The 13,211-nt window shown below is 40.2% G+C and overlaps 1 gene segment (V, D, J or C); it reads left to right on the forward strand.

The window, feature by feature from the left end:
* The first annotated feature begins 12,190 nt into the window (after positions 1–12,190).
* LOC307014370 (immunoglobulin heavy variable 1-24-like) lies at positions 12,191–12,613 on the forward strand. The segment is given in 2 exons: positions 12,191–12,233; positions 12,309–12,613.
* Positions 12,614–13,211: the final 598 nt, after the last annotated feature.

Genomic DNA, 13,211 nt, shown 5'->3' on the forward strand with positions numbered 1-13,211 from the left:
GTGAAGTCGGTGTCCAGCAGAGGAGGAGAAGAGGTGCTGGTTCCCCGTCATCTAAACTCTGTGTCTCTTTCAGCGGCTCAGGGCCAGTCCCTCACCTCCTCAGAGCCGGTGGTCAGCAGAGCAGGAGAACCAGTCTCTCTGTCCTGTAAGGTGGAAGGACTTCCTCTGGCTTGGCTGCACTGGATCAGGCAGAAACCAGGGAAAGGACTGGAGTGGATCGGACGCATTGATAGTGGAACTGGAACCATATTTGCCCAAAGACTGCAAGGCCAGTTTTCCATCACCAAAGACACTTCCAAAAATGTTGTGTACTTAGAGGTGAAGAGTCTGACACAAGAAGACTCTGCAGTTTATTACTGTGCACGAGAGACACAGTGACACACTCGACTACCACGCTGTACAAAAACTGAACAACACTGATCCCTGTCTGAAAACCTGAAGCATGTCAGGGCTGTGAAAACACAATTCCCATTGGATGATCGCCAGCTGATAATGACATGTATTTCATTTAGAAAAACATGTGTGTTACTGCGTAGAGAGTCATGACTCACAGCAATGCCTGCATTTTTGAAAGGATAAACCTGTACAACATACATTTTAATCCAGTGAACACTTTGGTTTAAAAAGTTCTGTATCAGAAATAATTATGTTCTTACTGAAATAACATCTAATCATTTTGAGAATTTTAGGATATTTTTTTACCACAAATGAAATAATGGCAACACAATCATAGCTAAATCAACTATGGTGACTCTTCTACATCCTTAGAGACTTTTCTGCAGCCTGAAGAGGACACGGTTGGGTTTTACTGTGTAACTTTAAGAAGTACAAGGATACGAACCACCAACAAAGCCAACAAATACTCAATAACCAATTAAAATGTTATGGAATCATGGGTCATTTTTTGGCATGGATAAAATACTTCAAAACAATAAGGGAACATTACTCTGAGTTTATTGTCAGATGTCAAATAGAAGGATAAGTGAATATAAAAAAATGCCGATAATTGAGTCAATTAGATCAAACTACAAGTCCCTGCAAAAGCCCCTCCCTCCCCATGCTATCCTGATGCAAATCTCCAGTGTGTGCAGAGTACTTCTGTCTGACTGCTCTGTACTTTGTGTGGAGCATCAGAGGTCACATCTCCAGTCTCAGGATGATCAACACTCTCTCTCTTCTGCTGGTTGCTCTCTCTCTGCCCTGTGAGCTCTCCTGCTTCTTGATGTTTTATCTTTTATCAGACAACATCCACTGATGGTCAGTCAGTGATTCAGCCCTGTGTTTGGTGTGTTAGTGATCATTTCTCTTTTGTATCTCATCAGGTCGGGTACAGAATATGGAGTCTATTCCTTCCTCTTCAGTAGTGAAGAGGCCTGGGGAGACTCTCAGTCTCTCCTGCAGGGGATCTGGCTTCACATTTAGTTGCTGTGTTATGATCTGGGTCAGACAACCTGCTGGAAAAGCACTGGACTGGATCGGGAGCGGCTTCTCTTCGTTTAGTAAAAACAAATATGCCAGCAGTGTGGAGGGACGTGTAGAAATCAGTAGAGATGATAGCAACAGCATGGTGCATCTGAGGCTGTCCAACTTAAAGCCAGAGGACTCTGCTGTGTATTACTGCGCCAGAGACACACACTGGTTAAAGGAAGCCCAGAGGCTTTACAAAAACCTCTAACTATTTATTATCACTAGTACCAACAGGTGGCAGTAAATGATAAAAAGTCAGATGACAATAAGGAGAAAAATACAGCTTTTCTAAACACACTATGAAAGCAACAGCTGATGTGGAATTTCACTTCCCCTTTTTTAGATATACATTTTACTTCCGGCATTCTTGCAAAAATATTGTCCCATTATTTTTATTTTTAACAGAAAGTATCGAGAATGGATTTCTGCATGATGTATCCAGTATGTGGGTTAGGGTTTTGCTGAGCAGAATAAATGATTACATCTTATTTAAGTTTAAATAAAAGATAGTGATAAGTAACTTAAAATGTATCCTTATAATTGTCTAACCACAAATCCAAAAGGCAAGTCTTGAATGGACAGTCCGTCCCTCTTTTATAGCCTGTCAGTGTCCCTCTCTATGCAAAGTGAACTTCCTCACAGTCTGCTATAAAGACTTGATATCATGCTGTCAGCTGCAGCAGAAGAAGAGAAGCTCCATCAGGTCACCTTCAACACCAACCATGTTCTCTGTAGCTCTGCTGCTGCTGCTGGCTGCTGGATCCTGTGAGTCTCACTGAGGCAGAGACACTGACAGAACGCTCACACTGACTGCTCTCTGTTATTAACCTCGCTCACTATTCAACATGTTTCCCTCCACAGGTGTGAAGTGTGAGCAGTTGATACAGCCAGCCTCTGTGACTGTGCAGCCAGGTCAACGTCTGACCATCACCTGTCAGGTCTCTTATTCTCTTAGCAGCTACCTCACAGCCTGGATCAGACAGCCTGCAGGGAAAGGACTGGAGTGGATAGGATGGAAATACACTGGAGATTCATACTATAAAGATTCACTGAAGAGCAAGTTCAGTATTGACTTAGACTCTTCCAGCAAAACAGTGACTCTGAACGGACAGAGCATGCAGCCTGGAGACTCTGCTGTGTATTACTGTGCCAGAGACACACTGTGACACACACCATCAGTAGAGCTGTACAAAAACCCCTCAGAGCCTGAACACTTGTAACATGAAGCCACCAGAGGAGGAGCCCTCAGACCAGAAATGATCTCAACACCAGCTCACTGTTACATCACCAGTTTAAACATTTAGAGGTTATAATCACTGATACTGTATATCATTGTAGGTCTAACATCTAAAAGGGATAGTCAGACCATACGTTAGTTTTAAAAGTGTCTGATAATATAGTAGATTCCTTTCTATGGCAGAATGGGATCCTCTAAAAGACAGTTCCTATCAAATAATTATTCAATAACATAAAAGACAACTTTATCAGTGTCAGAACTGGATTCGGAGAATAATTAATATTTTAATCAGACTTCATGGTGATGTTATTTTGATAAAACTATAGAAAAGTTTGTTTTTAGAATCTAAATTGTGTTGCTCAACCTTTTCGATGTGATTAAAACCACACCTGAACATTTCCTCATGTTTTGGATAATTTATATGAACTCAAGTCAGCTGATTTCCAATCATCAGTATGTAAATGATCTGTGTGTGTTGCCTCATAAACCAGCAAAGTGTGTGTGTGTGTGTGTGTGTGTGTGTGTGTGTGTGTGTGTGTGTGTGTGTGTGTGTGTGTGTGTGTGTGTGTGTGTGTGTGTGTGTGCAATGCGATCCTATACACTTCCGGGTTTTCTCACAAATTAAAAAAGCATCAGATTTCTATGTGTTTCCCATTAATCACCAGATCGTCCCTCATTATTTCTTATTATTTTATTTTAAATAACATATTTCATATTTATAAATACAAGCCCCAAATTACATTGAATATGAAAAGAGAAACATGCTGAACAACAATATTTGATCAGACACAGAGCTTGGCTGGGTGACTAGATTATTAGAAAGGTGAAATGTGAGAGGAGAATAAAGCACATTTCCTAAACACTACTTTATATTGGGCTCTCGTCTTTCAATCAGAAGGTTGTGGGTTCGATCCCAGTCAACATGTCGATGTGTCCTTGGGCAAGGTACTTAACCCTGAGTTGCTCCCGATGGCATGGCCAACGGTGTGTGAGTGTGTATGAATGTTAGTTCCTAGAGTAAGGTACACTGCTCTGTGTGAATGGATGAATGACATGTAGTATGTAAAGTGCTCTGAGGGGTCGTAAAGACTGGATAAAGCGCTATATAAGTACAGTTACCATTTACTATCAGAACTAAACTGCAGATTATTTATATTATAGTAAATCTGCTTCCATTATGCTCAAACTGACATATGCGAAACATAACATTTATTATAACATGAATTATGTAATATATATATATATATATATATATATATATAATTCATTTAGATAAATGTGTCACAGGTCGAAGCTAAGATAATCATTTGTGTATTATTGGAATAAATGTGATTATGTAACTGCAATACAATTATTCTACACAATTTAAAACTAGTTAGAGAAAAGTCTAAACAGCTGAGATGGAGGGATGATATTTTGTACAAACCCTGTGAGGAGGAGTCAATGCAAAACTCAGATATCTCCCCCTCTACTTATGTGACTGCAGAGAGGAGGACAGAGGACATAGGACACACAGTTTAACATGATGGACTATAGGACAGGACTGCTGCTGCTCACTGTCTGCTGGGCAGGTCAATATCTTTACTGATCTGTATCTAACACAGCTTTTAATTGTGTCAACAGTTTATTTCACTAGATGTGTTTTTATCCTCTTTACAGGTGTTGATGGTCAGACTCTGACAGAATCTGATTCAGTGACTAAAAGGCCTGGAGAATCTCACAGATTGACCTGTACAGCCTCTGGATTCACATTCAGTAGCTACGGCATGCATTGGGTAAGACAGGCTCCTGGAAAAGGACTCGAGTGGATCGCTTATATCTACTATGATGGTAGCAAACAGTTCTACTCTGAGTCAGTGAAAGGCCGGTTCACCATCTCCAGAGACAACAACAGACAGCAGGTGTATCTGCAGATGAGCAGTCTGACGGCTGTAGACTCTGCTGTTTATTACTGTGCTCGACACACAGTGACTGAAGCTGGTTGAGCAGCTGTACAAAAACCTACAGTCCTCATCCTTGTCTTAGATAGACCCTCAAAATCAGTTATATTCTTCAGTTATCTTTTGCTTTTGTTGTTTTTAATAAAAGTAGGAGATTCAGACTTGAGAAAGATCATCAATTACCAGCAATGTTTAATTAACACATTGTTGGAACAATATTATCAATGTGTTGATCGCTGGAACACAAAATAGCCAAGAAGAAAAAACTAAAAGTCTCCTGAAATCAATGTCCAGAAAAGGAATACAATCAACAATACATGAACACATTTCAGACACATATTGCATATATATGTGAGTCAAATCATGTAGCAGCTGCTCCAATAAACGGAACTAGAGTTCCCCTCTCCTCTGTCATTAAAAGGAAAGACTCAGATCTGCTGCTCTCACTGATCTTAACTCACACTCAGACCCTGGACTGAATTACAGGTTTATACTCTCTCCCTTTGAGAGGTTGCTTCATTAAAACACACAACAAACATTTTAAGAGCTGGATCAGCAGTCACTGCAGATTCATGAGTTCATTTAGTTCTCCCTCAAACAGATTTCAGTATCTCAGGCATTTCTTCCTGTGTGTCTTGTTTGATAACGAATGGTTTCTATATAAAACAGCTAAACGGTTTAGGCAGATTGTTCATTTCATCAGAATTTAAATATTAATTTAAATATTCTTCATGTTCAGCACTGAGAGGAGGAGCCAATGCAAATATTCATCTCTTCCATCTTTATTTATCTCACTGCAAACTGAAGAGGAGAGCTCAAACCACTGCAGAACACACAACACATTTCCACTATGACTTTAGCTACATGTTTAATGTTTCTGATGCTTTCATGGATTTCTGGTGAGCACATACTCCTGCACTCTTCTTTTTCTTAGCTTTATGTTTGGCTCTGTTGTGATCAAACTGCTTTTCTCTCCAGGTGTTTGCAGTCAGACTCTGACTGAGTCTGAAGCGGTGGTAAAGCTCCCTGGACAGTCCCACAAACTGACCTGTACATATGCAGGAATATCAGATAGTGATGCTGATATCAGCTGGATCAGACAAGCTGAAGGAAAAGGACTGGAGTGGGTTGCCTTAATTTCCGAGTGGAAGTTCTATATATTATTCCACGTCAGTCCAGAATCGCTTCACCATTTCCCGAGATAACAACGTGGACCAGGTGTATCTGCAGATGAACAGCCTGACGTCTGAAGACTCTGCTGTTTATTATTGTGCTCGACAGACACAGTGATACAGGAAGCCACAGAGCTGTACAAAAACCTCTGCATTGTCAGTGGCATTAACCAATAGAGAGTGCAAGTCATTTTCCATATTAAATCAGGATATCTTATATACACAAGATGTAAATACTTCCCCACGCAGTGCTTCTGTCACAAGAAGTCTTTAGTGTTTTAAAATAAAGTCAGTGTCAAAGGTTACCCCAAAAGGGCGACACTGGTGGAAGTCCCCAGTGAAGCTATGCAAAAACCTTGCAGACTGTTAATGTCCAAATGTGTTTGTCTTCCTCTGTGTTATATGGCTTTTAAAGAATACAACATAAATATGAGGACTTTGTTTGAAATATTTATCAAAATCATATTCTTTTGGAGACTGTTAAGCTAGGGGGTATTTTGTAAAATTCTTTACGCTTATTAAACATTTGAGTGATCAACATGACGTAGGGATCCCCAAATACTTTTTCACTGGCCTCCGCATGTATTATATTGAAAACAAGATATTGAGATATTTATAGAATGACAGAGCCAATGAATTGGTGAACAGAGAGAAGAAGAGGGGACCCAGGACGCATCTCACTATCTTCTTTGGTTCTCTTTCTCTTCTTTTCTCTTATCAGGTTGTACAGGTCAGAGTATGGAGTCTGTTCCTTCCTCTTCAGTAGTGAAGAGGCCTGGGGAGACTCTCAGTCTCTCCTGCAGGGGATCTGGCTTCACATGTAGCTGCTGCAGCATGCACTGGATCAGACAACCTGCTGGAAAAGCACTGGAATGGATGGGTCGTGTTTACAGCGATGCAAGTGGAACAGAATATGCCAGCAGATTACAAGAACGGATAGAAGTCACAAGAAATAATACCAACAGCATGGTGCATCTGAGGCTGTCCAACTTAAAGCCAGAGGACTCTGCTCTGTATTACTGCGCCAAACACACACACACTGGTTAAGGGAAGCACAGAGGCTTTACAAAAACCTCTAACTATTTATTATCACTAGTACCAACAGGTGGCAGTAAATGATAAAAAGTCAGATGACAATAAGGAGAAAAAGACAGCTTTTCTAAACACACTATGAAAGCAACAGCTGATGTGGAATTTCACTTCCCCTTTTTTAGATATACATTTTACTTCAGGCATTCTTACAACAATATTTTCCCATTATTTTTATTTTGACAGAAAGTCTCGAGAGTGGATTTCTGCATGATGTATCCAGTATGTGGGTTAGGGTTTTGCTGAGCAGAATAAATGATTACTTCTTATTTAAGTTTACATAAAAGTTAATAATAAGTCACTTATTATCCTTATAGTTGTCCAAGTACAAGTCCAAAACAGAACTCGAGACAGGACAGTCCGTCCCTCTTTTATAGCCTGTCAGTGTCCCTCTCTATGCAAAGTGAACTTCCTCACAGTCTGCTATAAAGACTTGATATCATGCTGTCAGCTGCAGCAGAAGAAGAGAAGCTCCATCAGGTCACCTTCAACACCAACCATGTTCTCTGTAGCTCTGCTGCTGCTGCTGGCTGCTGGATCCTGTGAGTCTCACTGAGGCAGAGACACTGACAGAACGCTCACACTGACTGCTCTCTGTTATTAACCTCGCTCACTATTCAACATGTTTCCCTCCACAGGTGTGAAGTGTGAGCAGTTGATACAGCCAGCCTCTGTGACTGTGCAGCCAGGTCAACGTCTGACCATCACCTGTCAGGTCTCTTATTCTCTTAGCAGCTACCTCACAGCCTGGATCAGACAGCCTGCAGGGAAAGGACTGGAGTGGATAGGATGGAAATACACTGGAGATTCATACTATAAAGATTCACTGAAGAGCAAGTTCAGTATTGACTTAGACTCTTCCAGCAAAACAGTGACTCTGAACGGACAGAGCATGCAGCCTGGAGACTCTGCTGTGTATTACTGTGCCAGAGACACACTGTGACACACACCATCAGTAGAGCTGTACAAAAACCCCTCAGAGCCTGAACACTTGTAACATGAAGCCACCAGAGGAGGAGCCCTCAGACCAGAAATGATCTCAACACCAGCTCACTGTTACATCACCAGTTTAAACATTTAGAGGTTATAGTCACTGATACATTACTGTATGTATTCCCAGAATAAAAAAATGAATAACTCTTCTCTAAATTGTTAAACATCAGCCTTTTCAAGTATCCAGTATTACATATTTTCAGTAATTTTTTGCTCTAAATTTACGAGACAAAACACAACAAAAAATTGTTGGATGTCAGATTTTCTTTTTTCTAAAACAAATGCATGCATTTCTGTTCTTTATTAGATACAAAATGTCATTTTTGATTAAAAATATAAATGTTGCGATGTAGATAAAAAGTGATAAAAAGTGATTTATTTACTAAATGAACTCAAAGCATTTTTGAATGACAATAATGTTAATACCTTTATTTCAATCAACAGTAAATAAAATCCATTATTTGTTTGTTTTCTTCTGACAAATCTGAATTACCTACAAATATTTAAATGTTACAAAGTGACTTATAGCCCACTAAGAAATGTTTACCAATTTAAAATGTAAGATATAATGTTTTTAACATAAAATACTGTTAAAAGAGGACAACGTTCAATCAGAAAGGAGGAGTCAATGCAAAACTCAGATATATCCTCCTCTACTTATGTGACTGCAGAGAGGAGGACAGAGGACAGAGGACACACAGTTGAACATGATGGACTATAGGACAGGACTGCTGCTGCTCACTCTCTGCTGGGCAGGTCAACATCTTTACTGATCTGTATCTAACACAGCTTCTAATTGTGTCAACAGCTTATTTCACCAGATGTGTTTTTATCCTCTTGACAGGTGTTGATGGTCAGACTCTGACAGAATCTGATTCAGTGACTAAAAGGCCTGGAGAATCTCACAGATTGACCTGTACAGGCTCTGGATTCACATTCAGTAGCTACTACATGGCCTGGGTCAGACAGGCTCCTGGGAAAGGACTGGAGTGGATCGCTTATATACAGATTACTTCTACCTATTACTCCCAGTCGGTCCAGGGTAGATTCACTATCTCCAGAGATGACTCCAGCAGTAAAGTGTATCTGCAGATGAACAGTCTGAAGGCCGAGGACACAGCAGTGTATTACTGTGCCAGAGAGACACAGTGAGAGACAGTAACAGGAGAGTCGTACACAAACTACTTCCTCTATTTACCACCACCCATGAGAGCATTCACTTTATATTGAAATACTGAGTAACTGAATATTGACGTCCTATTTCATCTCATTTGACGCAATGTTTAATTCAGTTGCAACTTAAATACATATAGTGAATTCAAACAGATAATTTATACGTTTTGAAGGAAATATGTATTTTTGTGTCTTTTGTGCCTCCAACAAAATGTATCATAGATAATATAAAAATGTCCCATTTCAAACAACGCAGCTGTTTATCTGATTCAGTATGGTTAAACTGTGCCCATGTATCTCTTGAAGTACATTAATGAATGCTCACTTTGATTACATTAATACACATCTTTTTACTTTGCTGATTGTACACCAATCATCATTATATCATAAACATTATCATCAGGGAAGCTTTATCTGTTTGAAGTGAGTATTTTGACCATATCATAATTTGTATGCATATTTTGTAACCCCAAGCTGTATAAACTTGAATGCGTATTGGATTTAAGCATATATATACATATATATATATATATATGAATCTATATATATCTATATATCTATATATATAGATATATATTATATGTATCTCCGTTATTTAACCAGGTAAAAGTCTCATTGAGATTAAAATCAGGTGATGTCTAAAGAGGGAGGGTGTGGCCTATATCACGGTGTGAACAATTGGAAGCCATTTCCTTTGTCTCGTGCAAAATGGGTCAAAAAAGAGATTTAACTTACTCTGAAAAGTCAAAACTGTAAAAAGTATTTCAGAGGAATGCAGCACTCTTGAGATTGCTAAGATATTTGGGAGTAATCACAGAACCTTCAAACGTTTGGTGCAAATGGTCAACGGGGTCAGAAGAAACGTATTGAGAAAAAGACGCAAAAGAACTGCCAAAGATTTGCGAAGAATCAAACGTGAAGCTACCAGGAAGCCCTTATCCTCGAGTGCTGTCATATTCAAGAACTGAAACCTACCCGGAGTGTCCAGAAGTACAAGATGTTCAGTGCTCAGAGACAATAAAGGTTAGGAAGGCTGAAACCCGACCACAACTGACCAAGACACATAAGATAAAATGTCAAGACTGGACCAAGAAATATCTAAACACAGATTTTCCAAAGGTTTCATGGACTGATGAGATGAGAGTGACTCTTGACGGACCAGATAGATGGTCCGTGGCTGGATCAGTAACGGGCCCAGAGCTCCACTTTGATGCCAGTAAGGTGGAGGAGGGGTTCTGGTATGGGCTGGTATTATTACAAAGTATTATAAAGTCAACTCCCAAATATACTGTCAGTTTTTAGACATTTTTTTCAAGCAGTGGTACAGGAAAAATCTGCATCTTTCAAAAAGACCATGATTTCTATGCAGGACAAATGCTGTTTGTTTTATTGTTCTCTCTTTAACAGATGAAAATAAACAAGTAAGATGGGAGCATTTTAGTTTTTTTACTTAGTTTAGACTACCCCTCAATCTATAAAGCAAGGAGAGGGTTTCCTCATACTTTACATCAAGTCTACTTGGTGGCGCTTTATCAATGGCCTTGCAAAATTAATCTGAAAAAGACACACACACTTAGTTATAGGAGGAGTCAATGCAAAACTCAGATATCTCCCCCTCTACTTATGTGACTGCAGAGAGGAGGACAGAGGACAGAGGACACACAGTTTAACATGATGGACTATAGGACAGGACTGCTGCTGCTCACTGTCTGCTGGGCAGGTCAACATCTTTACTGATCTGTATCTAACACAGCTTCTAATTGTGTCAACAGCTTATTTCACCTGATGTGTTTTTATCCTCTTTACAGGTGTTGATGGTCAGACTCTGACAGAATCTGATTCAGTGACTAAAAGGCCTGGAGAATCTCACAGATTGACCTGTACAGCCTCTGGATTCACATTAAGTAGCTATCATATGAACTGGGTCAGACAGGCTCCTGGAAAAGGACTGGAGTGGATCGCTTTTAACGGCAATGGCGGTAGCACCAAGTACTACTCTCAGTCAGTGAAAGGCCGGTTCACCATCTCCAGAGACAACAACAGACAGCAGGTGTATCTGCAGATGAGCAGTCTGACGGCTGTAGACTCTGCTGTTTATTACTGTGCTCGATACACACAGTGACTGAAGCTGGTTGAGCAGCTGTACAAAAACCTACAGACCTCATCCTTGATGTGTTGATAGAAAGAGAATTATACTCTGACTAAATCTTTTGTTGTTATAGTTTTATGAAAAGGGAAACAAGAGTTGCTACTGAGCTAAGTTATAAAACACATTAATAAATAAAAAATGTCTTAAAAAATGTTATTTCCTAATAAAACAGCCAAGGACAGAATAATCATCTTCTAAATGTATGTTTCATGTATGGGCAAAACGAAAAACTAAATGTAGACATTTCTGTCACATTACTCAAATTCAGTTGGAAGTGCAGCAGCCTCAAGTGTTAATCTCACGTCTAAAATAAATCCATGATACACAGAAGGAAGAATGGCTGTTTGTTCTTGTGATTGTGCAGTGTGATGTAAGCTGGATAAATAAATCATTCTGCAATAAGACAAACTTTCCCTTTCTGGGAGAAAATCTATGTCTTCCTGAGTGACATGTTGCTGTCATAGCAGTGCAGCTTGTTTTGTATACATTAAATCACCCACCAGACACTGTTAGGCCGTATCTCATTTCTGAGATTTGCACTTCGAGGACCGAGGATCGAGCGTTGAGCGTCGAGGAGGCTCTCTGGAGGAGCTATAATCGAGGATACACTGATGGGTCCTCCACGGCTCCTCCGCTCGCATCTCCTGTGGGCGGGACTAAGACACGAGGATAGGAGTCGAGGATAGGAGTCTCTCAGAAAAGCACATACCAACACTCAAAATAAATAGGAAGACTAAACAACATCTTATTATTTGCACTGTTATGGTTATGGACCTTCTCTCAGAGTTGAGCACTCCTCCTTCTCTCAGAGTTGAGCACATACTTCATGTATCAACACTGCAACCCCCCCCCCCCCTCCCCAACAAATGCAAATCCCAACACACTGATGGATAATCCCCACCCATTCTGCATGCACAATATATATCCTTCTTACAGCCTCTGTTGTTGCAGACTCTGACAAGTTCCCACCATGACATTGGTACAAAGCGTGGTCCTCCTGGCTCTGGTTTCAGGTGAGTGAAGTCGGTCCAGCAGAGGAGGAGAAGAGCTGCTGGTTCCCCGTCATCTAAACTCTATGTCTCTTTCAGCGGCTCAGGGCCAGTCCCTCACCTCCTCAGAGCCGGTGGTCAGCAGAGCAGGAGAACCAGTCTCTCTGTCCTGTAAGGTGGAAGGACTTCCTCTGGCTTGGCTGCACTGGATCAGGCAGAAACCAGGGAAAGGACTGGAGTTGATCGGACGCATTGATCGTGGAACTGGAACCATATTTGCCCAAAGACTGCAAGGCCAGTTTTCCATCACCAAAGACACTTCCAAAAATGTTGTGTACTTTGAGGTGAAGTGTCTGACACAAGAAGACTCTGCAGTTTATTACTGTGCACGAGAGACACAGTGACACACTCGACTACCACGCTGTACAAAAACTGAACAACACTGATCCCTGTCTGAAAACCTGAAGCATGTCAGGGCTGTGAAAACACAATTCTCATTGGATGATCGCCAGCTGATAATGAAATGTATTTCATTTAGAAAAACATGTGTGTTATTGCGTTGAGAGTCATGACTCACAGCAATACCTGCATTTTTGAAAGGATAACCCTGTACAACATACATTTTAATCCAGTGGACACTTTGGTTTAAAAAGTTCTGTATCAGAAATAATTATGTTCTTACTGAAATAACATCTAATCATTTTGAGAATTTTAGGATATTTTTTTACCACAAATGAAATAATGGCAACACAATCATAGCTAAATCAACTATGGTGACTCTTCTACATCCTTAGAGACTTTTCTGCAGCCTGAAGAGGACACTGTTGGGTTTTACTGTGTAACTGTAAGAAGTACAAGGATACGAACCACCAACAAAGCCAACAAATACTCAATAACCAATTAAAATTGTATGGAATCATGGGTCATTTTTTGGCATGGATAAAATACTTCAAAACAATAAGAGAACATTACTCTGAGTTTATTGTCAGATGTCAAATAGAA

This window comes from Notothenia rossii (assembly GCF_949606895.1).
Source record: "Notothenia rossii genome assembly, chromosome: 8".
NCBI lineage: Eukaryota > Metazoa > Chordata > Actinopteri > Perciformes > Nototheniidae > Notothenia > Notothenia rossii.